This window comes from Meles meles, chromosome 17 (genome assembly GCF_922984935.1).
Source record: "Meles meles chromosome 17, mMelMel3.1 paternal haplotype, whole genome shotgun sequence".
Taxonomy (NCBI): domain Eukaryota; kingdom Metazoa; phylum Chordata; class Mammalia; order Carnivora; family Mustelidae; genus Meles; species Meles meles.
In genome coordinates this window covers 23,067,292-23,083,073 of record NC_060082.1, presented here as the reverse complement: position 1 = coordinate 23,083,073, position 15,782 = coordinate 23,067,292, and positions in this window count along the sequence as shown.

The following is a 15,782-nucleotide window of genomic DNA, read 5'->3' as shown; positions in this document are numbered from 1 at the left end:
GACTATTCATTTATTTAGTCAATTAAGTATTAATAATTTTATTCCTTATCAATATAAATTATAGCTAAAAGCTAATAATTTTCTCTAAGTTACAACTTTCCTTGTTTTAGTAAGAATAGAATGCTCATTTAATCTGAAATATATTTGTCATCCCTCCTTGAGATTCTCTTTTATTGACTTTATCATAAGTTTATTCCAAATTACTAGGGAAATGTGATCCATATTTCATGATGTTTGTGTTTGTGTTAGGTAGGCTAGTATTTGGTCTTAATTTTCAGAATTAACTTATTTCCAGATAGTGATAAATATTTTTTTTGTATACGATAACATGTAAAATTGGAATTACTTGATGTATTATATATAAGTATAAAACCATACTGTGTAGCAACAGGAGCAAGCAGTATCACAGGAATATGCCATAAAATTTAAAAAAAAAAAAAACACAGACTGTTGATTAGAAAACCCCAAGGAAGACAGAAAATGGATATGGGAAGGTAAAGGAAAGAGTAAATGACGAGACAAAGTAAGCAAAAGACTAAATACCTAGCAAATTTAAGAAAAATATATTTTTTCTCCATATATATTATAAAAACAGAATTGTAAGATGGAACTTGAAGACAATATAGCAGGGATTAGTCATGGCATATCTATTTCTGATTTTCCCCAGGATCAGTCTGTATATACATTTTAACCAGAGAGAAGATGAACTTGCCTGTGGAATGGGGAATCTAACTCCTCTTAGGTATGTATTATATATTTTTTAAACAAATCATCAATGTAGGCCACTGCTGCTATCAACTCCTTGTCTTAGAAGTGGATGCATTCAGTTTTAGAAAGTGGATAAAATGTAGTACTAGAAAGAACTATATAAATAATGAATGAGATGAAATGGAACAAATGTATTTTTAATAGCGCAGATGAAATAAATATTAATTCAAAAATATCCCTGCATTATCTTTCAGTTCTGTGAATGCATGTTTCACTAAATGTATAAAGAGTAAATTTTCATGTGAAAGTCAGAATACTATATTTGTACAGCATATATTTCTCTTATTCCATTTTTTTAATATTTTTGAGATTGCCTGATTTTAACATGGCTAGAGAACTATTACTAATAATTAGAAATGAGCTAGCTTCTGCTATGTTAATTAGTGCATCTATCAATTAATAAATAGTTCCTTAATCCACAGTATATGTTTTCCACAGCAATAAAAATAAAAATTCCATCCTTTGAAGATTCACATTGTCAGATCCAATAATTTTTTTCTTGCACAATTAACAATGATTAATTAGTGTTCCCCAGCATCTCATGAGTTACAATGCCATATTAGCCAAAGATAAAATTTAGTACTTTCAGATGCAACGTCAATAAGTATTCTGAACCTATCCAAGTGGTTTTTATTTAATTATTGATGAATAAGAAAAATGTTATACAAAAGTACTGTTATGATGAAATTTATAATATTTTTCTTTACCTTCAAGTGCTTTTTCTGTCTGGTTTAATGATGATGAAATTCAGTGGGTTTATTTTCACAGTGCTATACTAAAAAAATGTTTTGATTTAGATCTACTTCACAAAAGCCCTTTTGATCAACTTAAATAAGCTATGTAATCTCCCTCTATTTATGTTAATTTTTATTACTGCTAGTTCATTTAGAAGAGTAAAATATGATGAACGATTATGTGATATTGAAGGGTAATATCACTGAAAGCTTAGTATTACCTAGCCTCATTATTTAGCCCATGCAGAACAATGAGCCCAAGTTACTGATTAATATGTTTTAGTAGAGGGGCACCTGGGTGGCTCAGTGGATTGAGCCGCTGCCTTGGGCTCAGGTCATGATCCCAGGGTCCTGGGATCGAGCCCCGCATCGGGCTCTCTGCTCCGCAGGGAGCCTGCTTCCTCCTCTCTCTCTGCCTACTTGTGATCTCTCTGTCAAATAAATAAATAAAAATCTAAAAAAAAAATATGTTTTAGTAGAATCTTTTTTTTTAAAGATTTTATTTATTTATTGGACAGAGAGAGAGAGAGATCACAAGTAGGCAGAGCAGCACACAGAGAGAGAGGGGAGCAGGCTCCCCGCTGAACAGAGAACCCCAGGACTCCGGGATCATGACTTGAGCCGAAGGCAGAGGCTTAACTCACTGAGCCACCCAGGCCCTCATAGTAGAATCTTGTTTTTATGCACTATTTCATCAATTATTAAAAAATGTATATTTATTAGTTAAAGGTAGAGTGTGGAATAACAGTTAACTAACAAAAATAATGTTTACTTCTGTGGGTATATCATGTTCATTTTGCATACATGTATATGCTACAATATATTTTATACATACATAAAATAGAAAATAGAAAATTTTGAGAGTGTATAACAGCACTCCGCAGGAGATATGCTGGGGGAGACTAGGAAAAGCAAACAAGATAAAAATCAATAGATAACATATAACATATATAAATAAAAAATAGTGCAGAATTTAGATATATTGGAATAAAAACCAGAATAAACAACTTAAAAAATCAAAAGTCAAAGTACCATAGAGTGTATAACAGCAACCACAGTGACCTTCCCTTGCCCCTTCCAACCACACTCAGTTTTACTTCTTAGAGGCAACCACTTCAACTGTCTATAGGCCTGTCTTTAGTCCAGTAACATACTGGTACTTTGCAATTTATGATGTTTAATGTCAATGCAAATCAAAACCACTATGAGATAATCATCTCATACCTATTAGGATGGTTATTATAAAAAAGAAAAGAAAACACAAATGCTAAATATTGGTGAGAACGTGGGGGAATTTGAACCCTTGCACACTTATGGTAGAAATGCAAAATGGTACAGCAGTCATGGAGAACAGTAGGGAGGTTCTTCAAAAAAAAAAAAAAATTTAAGATGAAAAATAAACTACCAAATGATCCAGTAATTCGACTCTTGGGTATTTCTCCAGAAGAAAAGAAATCAGGATCTTGAGGACATATTAGTACTCTCATGTTAAGTGATATTCTATTCATAATAGCCAAGATGCCAAAGCAACCTAAATGCCCACCGATAGATGAATGGATAGAGAAAATGTGTTGTGGTATATACATGCAATGAAATATTACTCAGCTTTTAAAAAGAAGAAAATATGCAATATACTACAACATGGAAAGACTTTGAAGACATTCTAAGTAAAATAAGCCAATCACAGGACAAATATTGTATGATTCCAGTTCTATGGGGTACTTAAAATAGTCAAATTCATAGAAGCAGAGAGTAGAACGATGGTTATAAGAGGCTGGGGGAAGGGGAAGTGGGAGTTACTAATCAGAGAATATGAAGTTTCATTTATGTAAGATAAGTAAGTTCACAAGATCATCTGTACAGCACTACACTTAAAATGCTCCATACTTTATGGTACATTTAAATTTTGTTAAGAGGGTAAATGTCATGTTGTGTTCTTACTACAATAATATAAGAAAAAATTAAGGTGCTCAGTAAATATGTACTGAATTATTAAAGACAAATTATTTGAAAAACAACATTAACAAAAATCATTAATATAAGTATATTCTAAAGCATAAATGGATATTTATATCTTGTTTTTTTGGGGAGGACACGTGTGCTTTTTGAAATGTGATAAAAGAGAAAAACAGTAACATACACATTGCTATTTTCTTTCCCCTGAAAATAGATAACTTGTTCAAAATAAGAAGTAAATCTGTAATTAATCTTCAAACTGCCTAGTCATTGGTAGAAAATTATTTTCTAACACATTCAGGAAATGATGGAAAATTATTCTAAGCAAGTAGTACGTAGAACATTTGCACATTTAATTTATAAGAAAGGTTAATTGCATTGCTCTGTTAGCATGGCCTGCTTGAGTGCTGAATCTAGGGAGCATAAATGATTTTTAAGTACACAGTGAGAGAGTGAATTCCCCCCTAGGGTTATTCCTAAGGCTTTTGTGCTCAGTCAAGCAATAAGAGATGTTATACATCTCTACAGTAATTGTTCTCAGTATCCCTGAAGTTTATTCCTTAAAGATCATGAGACAAAAACTCAATAATAAATGGATTTCTGATGCTAGCAGAAAACAAAAAAAAAGGAACATTATTGGCTTTCTTCTTCTTAAAAAAAAATGTAAAACACATGTAACCTAAACATACAGTGATAATGCTTTGGGTCACTGAACTCTTATCCATTTCCATCAAATTATGAAGATTCTACTATATTCAAGATATTTTTAATTCTAATCATATTTTATGTCTTCATAAAAACAGAATTCTTTGGCAATAATTGTGGAAGAGGGGAGTGCTTATAATTTGGGCTATTGTGTATTATATAGCTGCTCCTAAGATCTAAACATACTGCATTTCTGCCATGGGTATGATACTTGACTTCATTGAACAGCTTGCATTGGTATTTCTTGCACGTGATTTTTTTTTTTTTTTTTCTTGCCTACTAATTTTCTAAATCAGTCCTGGCAGGTTGTTGAAAGGCTTTGGCTTTGAAACTTTGATATTATATGAATCCAATGTGTCTCTTTAGTGGTAAGAATGAAAATAATGTTAATTTGCTACTTTCCTGTACTGTGACTATTTTTTATTGTAATGACTTCTTAATTTTTCCACAAAGAAATTAAAGGCATAAATGAACTGATTGGTCATGCCATTCTGACAATCAGATACTGGATGAACAGTAGCATTACAAAGTCATAAATTTTATTACTACTGAAGTTTCTTTCTGTGAATAAAGTCTTTATCCGTAAACATTTCTTGAAAAAAAGCAGGTAAACTCATTCATTCTTAGAATATGAAACTTTCACTTACCAATCATTTCCACATTAACCTTTTTTTTTAAATTTTTTTAAATTTCTTTTCAGTGTGACAGTATTCATTGTTTTTGCACCACACCCAGTGCTCCATGCAATATGTGCCCTCCCTATTACCCACCACCTGGTTCCCAAACCTCCCACCCCACCCCTTCAAAATCCTCAGGTTGTTTCCCCTTCAAAATCCTCAGGTTGTTTTTCAGAGTCCATAGTCTCTCATGGTTCATCTCCCCTTCCAGTTTCCCTCAACTCCCTTCTCCTCTCCATCTCCCCATGTCCTCCATGTTCTTTGTTATGCTCCACAAATAAGTGAACCATTTGACTCTCTCTGCTTGACTTATTTCACTCAGCATAATCTCTTCCAGTCCCGTCCATGTTGCTACAAAAGTTGGGTATTCATCCTTTCTGATGGAAGTATAATACTCCATCATGTATATGGACCACATCTTCCTTATCCATTCATCCGTTGAAGGGCATCTTTGTTCTTTGCACAGTTTGGCGACCGTGGCCATTGCTGCTATAAACATTGGGATACAGATGGCTCTTCTTTTCACTACATCTGTATCTTTGGGATAAATACCCAGTAGTGCAATTGCAGGGTCATAGGGAAGATCGATTTTTAATTTCTTGAGGAATCTCCACACTGTTCTCCAGATTGGCTGCACCAACTTGCATTCCCACCAACAGTGGAAGAGGGTTCCCTTTCTCCACATCCTCTCCAACACACGTTGCTTCCTGTCTTGCTAATTTTGGCCATTCTAACTGGTGATAAAAGGTGATATCTCAATGGGGTTTTAATTTGAATCTCCCTGATGGCTAGTGATGATGAGCATTTTTTCAGGTGTCTGATAGCCATTTGTATGTCTTCATTGGAGAAGTGTCTGTTCATATCTTCTGCCCATTTTTTGATATGATTATCTGTTTTTTTTGTTTTTTTTTTTTTTATTCGATAGAGAGAGAGCTCACAAGTAGGCAGAGAGGCAGGCAGAGAGAAAGGAGGAAGCAGGCCCCCTGCGGAGCAGAGAGCCCGATGCAGGGCTCGATCCCAGGACCCTGAGATCATGACCTGAGCTGAAGGCAGCGGCCTAATCCACTGAGCCACCCAGGCGCCCCTGATTATCTGTTTTGTGTGTGTTGAGTTTGAAGACTTCTTTATAGATCCTGGATATCAACCTTTTGTCTGTGCTGTCATTTGCAAATATCTTCTTCCATTCTGTGGGTTGCCTTTTTGTTTTGTTGACTGTTTCCTTTGCTGTGCAGAAGCTTTTGATCTTGATGAAGTCCCAAAAGTTCATTTTTGCTTTTGTTTCCTTTGCCTTTGGAGACATATCTTGAAAGAAGTTGCTGTGGCTGTATCGAAGAGGTTACTGCCTATGTTCTCCTCTAGTATTCTGATGGATTCCTGTCTCACATTGAGGTCTTTTATCCATTTCGAGTTTATCTTTGTGTACAGTGTAAGAGAATGGTTGAGTTTCATTCTTCTACACATAGCTGTCCAGTTTTCCCAGCACCATTTATTGAAGAGACTGTCTTTTTTCCACTGTATATTTTTTCCTGTTTTGTCGAAGATTATTTGACCATAGAGTTGAGGGTCCATATCTGGGCTCTCTACTCTGTTTCACTGGTCTATGTGTCTGTTTTTTATGGTCTATATATCTGTTTTATATGTATTTACGCTGTCTTGGTGATCACAGCTTTGTAGTAAAGCTTGAAAGCAGGTAACGTGATGCCATCAGTTTTGTTTTTGTTTTTCAACATTTCCTTAGCAATTCGGGGTCTCTTCTGATTCCATACAAATTTTAGTATTATTTGCTCCAGCTCTTTGAAAAATACTGGTGGAATTTTGGTCGGAATGGCATTAAAAGTATAGATTGCTCTAGGCAGTATAGACATTTTAACAATGTTTATTCTTCTGATCCAAAAGCATGGAACGGTCTTCCATCTTTTTGTGTCTTCTTCAATTTCTTTCATGAGTGTTCTGTAGTTCCTCGAGTAGAGGTCCTTTATCTCTTTGGTTAGGTTTATGCCCAGGTATCTTATGGTTCTTGGTGGTATAGTAAATGGAATCAAATCTCTAATTTGCCTTTCTGTATTTTCATTGTTAGTGTATAAGAAAGCCACTGATTTCTGTACATTGACTTTGTATCCTGCCACGTTACTGAATTGCTGTATGAGTTCCAGTAGTTTGGGGTGGAGTCTTTGGGGTTTTCCATATAAAGAATCATGTCATCTGTGAAGAGAGAGAGTTTGACTTCTTCATTGCCAATTTGGATACCTTTTATTTCTCTTTGTTGTCTGATTGCCATTGCTAGGACTTCTAATACTATGTTGAACAAGAGTAGTGAGACTGGACATCCTTGTCATGTTCCTGATCTCAATGGGAAGGCTACAAGCTTTTTCCCATTGAGGATGATATTTGCTGTGGGTCTTTCATAGATAGACTTTTATGAAGTTCAGGAATGTTCCCTCTATCCCTATACTTTGAAGCATTTTAATCAGTAATGGATGCTGGATTTTGTCAAATGCTTTTTCTGCATCAATTGAGAGGACCATGTGGTTCTTCTCTCTTCTCTTATTGATTAGTTCTATCACATTGATTGATTTGCGAATGTTGAACCATCCTTGTAACCCAGGGATGAATCCCACCTGGTCATGGTGGATAATCTTTTTATGTGCTGCTGGATCCTGTTTGCTAGGATCTTGTTGAGAATCTTTGCATCCATATTCATCAGTGATATTGGTCTGAAATTCTCCTTTTTGGTAGGGTCTTTTCCTGGTTTGGGGATCAGGGTAATGCTGGCTTCATAAAAAGAGTCTGGAAGTTTTCTTTCTGCTTCAATTTTTTGAAACAGCTTCAGGAGAATTGGTGTTATTTCTTCTTTGAAAGTTTGGTAGAATTCCCCAGGGAATCTGTCAGGTCCTGGGCTCTTGTTTTTTGGGAGGTTTTTGATCACTGCTTCAATCTCGTTACTAGATATCGGTCTATTCAGGTTGTCAATTTCTTCTTGGTTCAATTTTGGGAGTTTATAGTTTTCCAGGAATGCATCCATTTCATCTAGGTTGCTTATCTTATTGGCATATAACTGTTGGTAATAATTTCTGATGATTGTTTCTATTTCCTTGGGGTTAGTTGTGATCTCTCCCTTTTCATTCATGATTTTATTAATTTGGGCTTTCTCTCTTTTCTTTTGGATTAGTGTGGGCAATGGTTTATCGATCTTATTGATTCTTTCAAAAAACCAGCTTCTAGTTTCATTGATATGTTCTACGGTATCTCTCATTGATCTCTGCTCTTATCTTGATTATTTCCCTTCTTGAGTGTGGAGTCGGTTTGGTTTGTTATTGATTCTCCAGTTCTTTAAGGTGTGGAGACAGCTGGTGCATTCTGGATTTTTCAATTCTTTTGAGGGAGGCTTTGATGGCTATGTATCTCCCCCTTAGAACCACCTTTGCTATATCCCATAGGTTTTGGACCGAAGTGTCTTCATTCTCATTGGTTCCCATGAATTGTTTAAGTTCTTCTTTGATCTCCTGGTTGATCCAAGCATTCTTAAGCAAGGTGGTCTTCAGCTTCCAGGTGTTTGAATTCCTTCAGAACTTTTCCTTGTGATTGAACTCAGTTTCAAGCATTGTGATCTGAGAATATGCAGGGAGTAATGTCAGTCTTTTGGTATCGGTTGAGTCCTGCTTTGTGACCCAGTATGTGGTCTATTCTGGAGAAGGTTCCATGTGCACTTGAGAAGAATGAGTATTCTGTTGTTTTAGGGTAGAGTGTTCTGTGTATATATGAGGTCCATCTGGTCCAATGTTTCATTCAATGCTCTTATTTCTTTATTAATTTTCTGCTTCGATGATCTGTCTATTACTGAGAGAGGCGTGTTAAGATCTCCTACTATTAATGTATTCATATCAATATGACTCTTTATCTTGATTAATAGTTTTCTTATGTAATTGGGTGCTCCCATATTGGGGGCGTAGATATTTACAATTGTTAGATCATCTTGGTGGATAGTCCCTTTAAGAATTATGTAGTGTCCTGGGGCACCTGGCTGGCTCAGTGGGTTAAAGCCTCTGCCTTCGGCTCGGGTCATGATCCCAGGATCCTGGGATCGAGCCCCGCGTCGGGCTCTCTGCTCCGCAGGGAGCCTGCTTCCTCCTCTCTCTCTGCCTGCCTCTCTGCCTAGTTGTGATTTCTCTCTGTCAAATAAATAAAATATTTTTTAAAAAAAAGAATTATGTAGTGTCCTTCTCTATCTCTGACTACAGTCTTTAGTTTAAAATCTAATTTATCTGATATGAGAATCTCTACCCCAGCCTTCTTTTGAGGCCCACTGGCATGAAAGATGCTTCTCCGTCCCTTCACTTTCAGTCTGGGTGTATCTTTAGGTTCAAAATGGGTCTCTTGTAGACAACATATGGATGGGTCCTGTCGTTTTATCCAATCTGCAACCCTGTGTCATTTTATGGGTGCATTTAGGTGATTCACATTGAGAGTGATTATTGAGAGAGACGTTTTTCTTGACATCGTGTTACCTTTGAAATCTTTCTGTCTGTAGATTGTCTCTATATTTCTGCTCAATGATATTCTTAGGATTTTTTCTCTTTTATAGAACCCCCCCTTAATATTTCCTGCAGTGTCGCTTGGTGGTTGCATAGTCTTTTAAGCCTTGCCGGTCTTGGAAACTCTTTATCTCTCCATCCATTTTGAATGTCAGTCTTGCTGGATAAAGTATTCTTCGCTGCATGTTCTACTCATTTAGTACCCTGAATATATTTTGCCAGCCCTTTCTGGCTTGCCAGGTCTCTGTGGACAGGTCTGACGTTATTCTAATGGGCTTTCCTCTGTATGTAAGGAGCTTCTTTGTCCTAGCTGCTTTCAAGAGGGTCTGCCTAGAGTTATAATTCTTCATTCTTACTATCAGGTGTCGCGAGGACTTTTGAGAATCTAAAATCTTAGGGGGAAACCGTTCTGCCTCTAGTACATGAATGCTGGTTCCATTTGTGAAATTGGGAAAATTTTCATAGACAACTTATTCCACTAAATCTTCTAGACTTCTTTCTTTCTCCTCCCCTTCAGGGATTCCAATAATTCTTATGTTGGAATGTTTCATGGAATCATTTTATTTCCCTGATTCTGTTTTCATGGCTTCTGAGCTGTTTGTTCCAGGCTTCCTCCTGATCCTTTCTCTCTGTTTGTCCTCAAGATCACTAATTCTATCTTCTATCTCAGTTACCCTAGCTTTTAGAGAATTTAGATTAGATTGGAACTCTTTGAGAGCATTGTGAACATCATCCCTGTGGCTTTCAGTTCTGCCCTAATCAATTCCGTTTGGTAATCCATGGCTTTCTCCAACCTACCTATTGCCTGGATAATTGTTAGCCTGAATTCCTTTTCTGACATATTGTCTATGTCGATAGCCATTAGCTCTGTTGCAGAAGGTCCATCCTCTGTATTTTTCTTCTGTTGGGCATTCCTCCTCCTAGTGATTTTGGTGAGAGATGACTGAACGGATGTAGCTGGATGTATTGACTGTAGTGCAGTCAAGGGGCACCCTGGGATGCTTCTGAGAAATCAGGATTCCCCACCCAAATGAGAGAAAAAAGAAAAGAAAAAGAAAAGGAAAAAAAAAGAGAGAGAGAGAGAGAGACCGGAAAATAAGGGAAGATAAAAAGAAGGCTCAGCCCAAATGGGCTCCAAGGTAAGATTTACGAAGTACACAAACAAAAACAGACAAACAAAAAGACTGATAAAAGTATATGACAAGAGAAAAATATATATATATATAAAAGCAAAAAAAAGGGAAGAACCTCGTCACAATAAACCCCAAGCATAAGATTTATATACTATCAGGACAAACACAAATGAACAGAAATACTGGTGGAAGAAAAAGATGAGAGAGTAGTTATAAATTCTCAGTGTGGGCGGGGAAGGTTATTTTGATTCTTCCTGGATGTATCTTGATATCTTTGTTAAAGGACTTAACTTTCCTAAGGTAAAGGGCGATTAAAAATTGGTTTACCGATAGTAGCATTGATTGGGGAAAGGGGATTACCTTGAAGTTTAACTCTTTCTATATATTAGAAAATAAAAATTAAAAAAGAATAAACTAGACTAAACTAAAATTTAAAAAAAATTAAAAAAATAGAAAAGCAAAAGAAAAACACAGGTGTATGTATCAAAAAGTTCAGGTTAGAAGGTTATTAAGTAATTTGATGTACTGGACATCTCACTGTGATGGTAAATAGGTTAAAAAATTATCTATATGTATAAAAAAAAGATGAACCAGAATAGTGGTAATGAGTTAAAAATAAAAGTTGTATCTATGAAGTAGTGGTGGTTGTTCTTTTTTTTTTTTTCTTTCCTGGTTGGTTTTCTGGGGGAGGGGTCTGCCACGTGGGTTTTCAGTCAATGATGTTCCCTGAGTTAAGTCCTCCTGCCCCCCTCTAGGGGGTGGGCTCTGAGGAAACCGTTGTTTTCAGGCTTTTGTTCTCTGGAGGTTTTTATGTTTGTTCATCTGTTTTCTCCCACCTTGACAGCTTTTGATGGTTTTTGGAGGTTTAGAGGAGAGCAAACTGCACCCCAACCTCCCTCTCAGAGAGAAGCCTCAGAATGCTCTACAGAGCTCCTGGCAGAGTAGGTTCCAAGACTCAGTCCCTGGGGATGCAGGATCTCCTCCTTGCACCCAAAGCCACGGCAGCAGCGGCTGTCTGGGCAGCTCCAGGCCACCAGAAAGGTTCCAAGCAGCGATCGCACACTGAGATTTTCCTGCAGGCCTGGGCTGGGAGTACCTGGTTTTTCAGGGTCGGAGAGCTCCCAGCTAGTGTCTGTGAGCACCTCTCCCAGGGGAGGGTGTGGAGCGCATGTGTCTCAGGCTCTGATCCCTCTGCATGGGTCTAAGAGCGCCAGGCTAATGCCTGCCTGCACTTCTCTCAGGGAGGGTTTGGAGCACACGCGTCTCAGGAACACTGTCTGGTGAGGCTCCCAGTCCCTCACAGGAGCCAGACCCCACACATTCTCGGGTGCACTGGTGGCTCAGGGACCAAGATCTGGTTTCTCCGCCGCACTCTCTCTGACTCAGCACCAGGGGAGGCTGTCCTGGGTCTGGGGACTTAAGCCCCTGTCCCTAACTGCCCCAAATCCCACAATTTCCCCCCGCGATCTTTGCTCTTTATTTTTTGAGTGCTTTCAACCAGACTCCAAGTTAATGCTGGTCCCCAGACGTAGGGCACTCTCGTATTGGGGTATTACTTTCCAATCGGTCGCCTCTGGTGGCTCCCTCCCCCTTTTGTTTATCTTCCGATATCAGCCCGACGTTCCCACTCTGCTTTACCTGCCACTGGTGTCTTCTGCTCCTGTAGAGATCCAGACGTGTATAAGTCTGATCTCAGGTTGATTTCATGGGTGATCAGAGTTCTTTGGTAGGTAATCAGCTCACTTTAGGGTACAGGTTGAAACAGCACCTTCTCCTACTTCCCCGCCATCTTGACTCCCCCCCACATTAACCTTAATTTCCTTCTTTTCTGAACATAAAATCAAAGATAGTCAGGGGTACCTGGGTGGCTCAGTCAGTTAAGCGACTGACTCTTGGTTTCAGCTCAGGTTGGGATGTCAGAGTGATGAGACTCAGCCTCACTGGGCTCTGAATTTAGTGTGGAATCCACTTGGGACTTTCTTTCCCTCTCCCTCTGTCTCTCCCCCGTTTGCACAGGCATGTGCGCACATGCTCTCTTCTTCTCAAATAAATAAGTAAATCTTTAAAAACAAGAAAAACAAAACAAAGAAAAGCATTATATTCGTCCCAGAAAACCTATATCTCTTTAGTGATACTCTAATGATCACATTAAATATAAATAAAATATTCAAAATATATGGTCAGTCTTCTTAATTTCAGCCATTTAGTGGGTGTTTTGTGCTCTCCAATTGAAATCATGATTTTCATTTCCCTAATGACACTGAGCATTTTTCCATTTGCTTATTTGTCATGCATATATCTTCTTTGTTGAAATGTCTGTTCAAATCTTTCATCTGTTTTTATATAGGGTTGTTTTGTCTCATCATTAAGTTCTTTTTTCTCTTTTTTTAAGATTTTATTTATTTCTTTGACAGAATGAGAGAGACATCGAGTAAAAGTTGGGGGAATGGCTCTGCCCTAAGCAGAGAGCTCAGTTTAGGGCTATATCTCAGGTCTCTAGGATCATGATCTGAGCTGTAGGCAGATGCTTAACAGACTGAGTCACCCAGATACCTCTCATTGTTAAGTTCAAAGAGTTCTTTAGATAGTTTAGATACTGGGGTGCCTGGGTGGCTCAGTGGGTTAAAGTCTCTGCCTTAGGCACAGGTCATGATCTCAGGGTCCTGGGATGGAGCCCATGTCTGGCTCTCTGCTCCACAGAGAGCCTGCTTCCTCCTCTCTCTCCCTGCCTGCTTCTCTGCCTACTTGTGATCTCTGTCTGTCAAATAAATAAATAAAATCTTAAAAAAAATATTTTAGATACTAAGTTTTTTCAGATATATGTTTTATAAATATTTCTTCGCAATCTATGACTTCCTTTTCCTTTTTCTTTTCAGAGTCTACAAAAAGCAAAGATATTTTAAAATTAGACTGTATGTGGGACACCTGGATGGCTCAGTCAGTTAAGCAGCCACCTTTGGTTGGGGTCATGATCCCAGGGTCCTGGAATCAAGCCCTGCATCAGGCTCCTGGCTTAGCAGGGAGCCTGCTTCTCCCACTGCCTGCCATTCTCCCTGGTTGTGCTCTCTGTCTCTTTCTCTGACAAATAAATAAATAAATAGATATAGATAGATAAAATCTTAAAAATAAAGTAAAATTTGATTATATGTAATTTATTAATATTTCAACTTTTATACTGTATGCTTTATATGTGTTAAGAAACATTTGCCAAAATTAAAGTCACTAAGATTTTCTCTAATATTTAATTTTAAAATTTGTAGTATTTTAAGTCATGCATTAAATTATGACCTATTTGAATTTTTAAAAATTATCAAATGTGAGGCAAGGATCAATACAACTAATTGTATATTCAAGAGAGGGTTATATTGAATACGCAATCTAAGCTAGGTAGGAAGGAGGTGAAGGTATGTGGAATGAATGTGTCTAATAAACTATTATAATCAATAGGTATTAGAAAGTTGTAGAACTTTCATATTTGTGGTGTTGGACACAGTAAGAAAGAAAGATAGAGGTCATAGATAGTAGGATACATGGAGGGGAGATTATACAGCACGGACAGCTACTGGTAATGATGTGCCAACAGCAGTTCTTCCTAAACTTACAGATGTGGGAAATGCAAATAATGTTAATATTTACACAGCACAGAGGACAAACTGTAAGGGACTTATATTATTAAGTAAACTTGCCTAGACATTTAAAATGTGACCTTATGGTTAGGTTAAGAGATAATATTACACATTATTAAATATTGAATTTGTATATACTTCCAAAAATTATTTTCAAAAATTTTAATTAGAATCTGAAAGAGTCACCCTGAGCATTTCTCCATATCAAGTTTTTCACTTGTAATATTCCTATATAATAATGTAATAATGATCACTTGAAATTTTTGAAAATTTTAATTTACAAGAATATTATTTTCATGAAGAAAAAATGTAAATGACTTTATTTAATTTTTAAAATATTTTATTTGCTATTTATTTGAGAGAAAATGAGAGAGAAAGCATGAGCGGGAGGGGAGGTGGGAAGGAGAAGCAGGCTTCCCACTGAGCAGGAAGCCCACTGAGAGCTGGATCCCAGAACCCCAAGATCATGAATGACCTGAGCCAAATGCAGATACGTAACTGACTGAGCCACTCAGGTGCCTATGTAAATGAATTTATTACTCAACCCAAAGGTGGGGCAAGCCTATAGTGTCACTCTACGGGCAGGCATGGACAATAAGCTTGCCTGAACAGAGAGCACAGACTGCATTTGACTGCTAGAATAGCTGGCAGCTCTACCTTATCGGGAATCTCAGCCAGCAGCCTTGCCCAAGAGTAGAACTCAGCCTGTAGCCAACCCCGCCCCCCCAATCATGCAGCACAATCTGGAACTAAGTGGCCCTGCCTGAGCATGGTGCTCAGCCAGCAGTCCCATATGACTAGGGAGAACAGCATGAGACCGCCCCCCTACTCTCACTCCTCACAGTAAAGGCAGCAGCCTTATAGAAATGTCTCCCAGGTGTAGGTACCACCTACCTTCAGATACTACCAGCTGGCCAGCCCAGACCCCCAGGCTGGGAAGACTGTTGAAGTTTTTTCCCTGCCAGAGGGAACTGGAAATCCTGGAAGAGGAGACTGTTTCTTGAATGCGCAGGTACAAAAGCAAGGATACAAGGATCATGAAGAATCAGGTTAATACGACAACATCAAGGGAAAGTAAAAAAGCTCCAATAACTGTAAAATAATAATAAAAAAATCTATGAACTGACTGACAAGTAATTAGGAATAATCTTCTTTAAAATATTCAGTGAGGGGCGCCTGGGTGTCTCAGTGGATTAAAGCCTCTGCCTTCAGCTCGGGTCTTGATCCCAGGGTCCTGGATGGAGCCCCACATCAGGCTCTCTGCTCAGCAGGGAGCCTGCTTCCCCCTGTCTCTCTGCCTACTTATGATCTCTCTCTCTCTGTGGCAAATGAATAAAATCTTAAAAAAAAAAATAGAAAAACAATACATGAACAAAATAAGTGGTTCAACAAAAAAATAGAAACCATAACACACACACACACACACACACACACACACACACACAGAAATCTTAGAACTAAAGGGTTCAAGGGCTGAAATGAAAAATTTACCAGAAACCTTGAGGGCAGAGAAAGTAGGATACTGTATTCAAATTGCTAGGAAAACCAAACCAAACCAAACCAAACACCCCAAACTGCCAACCAACAATAATATCCCTGATAAAGCTGTCCTTCAGAAATAAAAGTGTGATAAAGACATTTCAAGCAAAAC